The sequence below is a fragment of the Phyllostomus discolor genome, chromosome 5, assembly GCF_004126475.2.
Source record: "Phyllostomus discolor isolate MPI-MPIP mPhyDis1 chromosome 5, mPhyDis1.pri.v3, whole genome shotgun sequence".
Lineage (NCBI taxonomy): Eukaryota > Metazoa > Chordata > Mammalia > Chiroptera > Phyllostomidae > Phyllostomus > Phyllostomus discolor.
In genome coordinates, this window is record NC_040907.2 from 21,286,880 (window position 1) to 21,291,153 (window position 4,274).

A 4,274-nucleotide genomic window follows, 5' to 3' on the forward strand; every position below is an offset into this window, starting at 1 on the left:
CCTCCAGGCAGGCGGGGGATGGAAGGGGCGGGGCCCAGCCTCTAGCTGGTGGACCCCCTCCCCGCCCCAACCATTCTCCAGCTCCCGGGGGAGCGAAACCCAGCTGTTCCTTCAGGGTTTGCACTTGGAACAACATCCAGGTCTTGCTGAGGATCCCTGAGGCGGGTGGGGGCGGGGAACAGCTAATTTGAGAGCTAACGAGTAAAGGAGGAACATCTTTTTGGATCATCAATTTGAAGATTTGGGAAAAATAATATTTTGTATGAAAACAAACAATAATATGTGTGTAATCTGCATAGAATACAACTTTTGCAGAACATATACAGACAAAACTCGAGAAATACCCTACTTGCTTAGAGCAAGTTCAAGACCCTCACGTTTCTAAGCCCTGGGGTCCCATTTCCTTTTCCCTTTCTCAAAGAGTGCTAGAAGGAGAAGTTTGGAAAGCCCTGGCCCTGGCTAATGTCTGACCCAAGAAATTGCCTCCATTCAGCAAACATTTCTGGAGTGCCATATTTGTGGAAGTGTGGGGTGGGGGTGGGGTGGGAGGTGGAGCAGGAGAGCAGGAGAAAGAGTAATAGGAGACCTTGTCTTGTATGCCAGATGGAGAGGGGATTTTAGGCAGAAGGGACAGCATATGCAGAAGCATAGAAGCGTGAAAGGGGAGGGCACATTAGGGGGAAGTGCAAGTAGTTCTGTAACTATTGGGGGTGGGTTGGGGAGGGGCTTGGGTGAGGTGGAGGGTGTTGAGGGTCACAGTACCAGATTTCCTGAAAGTGTGGGGCTTTCAAGCAGGAAAATGACCTGGTGTGTTGTGGGTTTCAGGAAGTCAAGGAGATGCTCATCAGAAAGGTGAAAGCAGAGACCCTTTCTGATGTGTCTGCCTGTATGCATGGCTCCTTACACAGTAAAGGTGTGTGGCTGAATAAATGCAGCAGAGATGTGGATTGCAGGAAGAGAGCCTGGGCACCAGTTAGGTCACCGTTGTCATAGTGCCCGCAGGTCATGAGACCTGAACTGGGGCCATGGCAGTGGGTAAGGAGAGAAAGCTAGGGTACTGAAAGTATAGACACTATGTCATTTGTAATAGGCTGGATATGGGGGTGAGAGAGAGGGAGGCATTGAGCGTGGCTCCCCAGCTTCTGACTTCTCCAGCCAGGCCTTCACTGGAATGCAACTTTGTTAAGTTACAATTTAACAAACAGCTCGAAGTGTATGTCTCTACTGTTCATGTGTCCTTCAGCACACCGTCACCTGGTCCCGGGTCTCCATCATTGCCAGAAACATTCAGTTGCTCGTGCAGCAATGATGCCTTGTCTTTTCTTGCAGTCAAAGCCCTGATTCCGTTCAGGTGGTTCCCTTTCCCGTGTGACTAAGGGAAGGCTGACCCTAGCCCATTCCAGGAGTGAGTCCCATTTGGTCCAAGTCCACTGTGAAGGTCATATGCCTCTTGTCAGTGATGCTTTGGGCTTGGACACATGAGGCAGGTCTGGCCTGAAAAACCAGAGGGGAAGACTGTGGTAGGGAGGGAGCTTCTGGAAAGGATCTCTTCACTTTAAAAAAATCCATCTACCCACTTTGCTGCACGTGGATGTAGTTGGTGGTGATGCTTGGAATTGCAACAGCCATCTTGTTCCCAGTCTGAGGATGTGGCCAGCACATGACTGAGTCCAAGAGAGCCCTAAAGAGGAGGAGCTGGTGCTCTGACACAAAGCCTAGACTTTTGTATCTGTGAGATGGTCCATCTTATCGCTTAACAAGTTTAATCACTGTGTGCTGTCACTTAGCAACCACAAGAATCCCAAATGATATATTGATATGTACCCCCATTTTTTGTAAGGAGGGTGGGGTCTAAATTATTGAATTATTTGAAGTGAAATAAAGAGAAAAGTCTTCATTTACCCAACATGTAATCCATCCATCTCTTCTATAGCAACGTGGTAGTGGGAAAAATGGCTGGTCAGCAAGGGACCCCACTGTCCAGCTGCTCTTGCAGCTGAGTGTGGCCTCCTGACTAAGTCCTTTTCAGTAGAATGTAAATATAAGACAGTCCTTAAGGCATTAGGTTTTTGCTTTTCCCTGCTCCATTCCCTCTTCCCTGCAGTTGGAACACAGATCTGCCAGGGACCCAGCTTCAATAATGCTTCGATGGGGCGGACTGAGCAAAGACATGGAAGGAATCCGGGTTCCTGGAGGACTGACTATATGGAGTGGAGCCACCCACCAGTACGGACTAGAGCGTGAGAAATAGACTTCCAGTTTCCAGCAGCCATTGTATTTGCAGTCTTCATTGCAGCAATTTAGCATTCCCCGTGCGTGTTATCCTATATATGTTTTGAGAAGAGGCTCTCGTACTGTTTAATGGTATCATGTAAAACCTCTCAATAGCTAAGTTCCTCTTAATATCTAGCTCCAATCTCTTCCAAGGTGTGTGGAATATGGTTTCCTCTGGCTGAAAGTCGGAGCCTATTTGACTTTTCATAATACTTTCCAGCTTTTAGCCTTTTCACCCTTCAAACTGTTCTTCTCCTGGCCATCTCAGTTGTGAAAGAAAAACCAAAAAGCAACAACAAAAACCCCACAGGCCCAAAATGGCGTCACTCATGCTAAAAGCCCAGGATACCAAACCTAACTTTAATACCCAATTTAATTGCAGTTCCAACCTCTCCCAGAAACATAATCAATCAATCCGGAATTTTCTGGTCGAGTGCCAGTAAGGTAATATGTTACAAAGCCCTCCCCATCCCCCATATAAAAAAGAGGCAATCAACACAACAAAAACCCTTCCCCTCTCTTCCCTCAAAAGAAAGACATCCAGGCCCCCAAATAATCCTTTTTTTTTTTTCACTAATAGAAAAAATCCCTGTTTCCCCTCCCTTCTTGCTATGAAACCCTTTATTCGGCACAACTCCTTGGAGCACTCTTCTGGCTGCCCGATAGGATGCTGCCCAGCTCATGAATCGTCTAATGAAGCCAATTACATGCTCACATGTACTCAGCTGAATTTCGATTTTAACACAATTAAGATGCTTAGCACTACACTCAAACTATTGGCTATAGTTAAGTTTGTCAAGCCACTGCTCCTTCTGGATCTGCCCCCCGGCCTGCGGCTGAGGGGTCCGACTAACCCTTGGAGACCCTGCCTGCAGGGAATGCCTCCGCTTCCATTCATGCACCCAAACCAGTAACATCAGGAAGGGTTTTTTGGAAAAACAATTCAAGAGATATTGTTGAGTGAGAAAAAAAAGGAAGACCCAAACACACTTACAGACACATACTCACACACGAGCACACCCAGTCATACACATGTGCATTATACATGTAGCCAAGATCTGTAGAAATCTAGCAATTTTAAATGTGTTTATATATGGGCTAGGATTTATGGAGGGGGGCTTCAACGTTTACATTGTATATCTCTGTTTATTTTGTATTCAGAAAAAAAGACAGTAGATTCTTATTACTTATGGATTCTGCATTTGCAAATTCCCTTACTGCTAAAATTTCCTTGCATCCCCCACATGAATATTTGAGGTGTTTTCGCAGTCGTTTGGGGACATGCCCATGCACAGAGTGGTGAAAATTTAGAGTTACCAAACACACACGTTCCCAGCTGAGTTGCTGGGGGTTATGGCCTGCAACCCAGGAATGTACCCTGGCTGGGAATCAAACCTGGGACACTTTGGTTCCCAGCCCATGCTCAATCCACTGAGCTATGCCAGCCAGGTGATTTTGCTATTTAAAACGGCCCCCAACTGCAGCGCTGAAGCACTGCCCAGCATTTCTAAGCATGAGAAGGCTGTGAGGTGGTGCCGTGGGGAGAAAAGTGTTGGATAACCTTCATTCAGGAACTGAAGTATATAGTGCTGTTGGCCACGAATTCAATGTTAATGAATCAACAGTATACATTAAATAACGTGTTTTTAAAACAGGAGTGCACATAAAACAAGGTTGTGTATTGATTGGCTGGTGAAAACATGGCCAGAGGCTCACGGGAATCCTGTATTTCCTTAAGGGGCAATGATTCAGTATTTGCCTGAATTTCAGTCTTTGGGGCAACTTTATAGAACAGAACTACTGTGAATAATAACGAGGGCCAACTACATTTAAACCTGTCATGTCCAACAGCATCCACGGGTAAAAGGTACCAACGCCCACGTCCCTTTCCATCCAGGTCACTTAACTCAGGTCTGCTCAAAGTGGGTGGGGCAAGGAGGTGAACAGCGAGCTACTCCTGTGTGCTAGGCACTGTGCCAGGTGCACTTCACGGCGGTCCT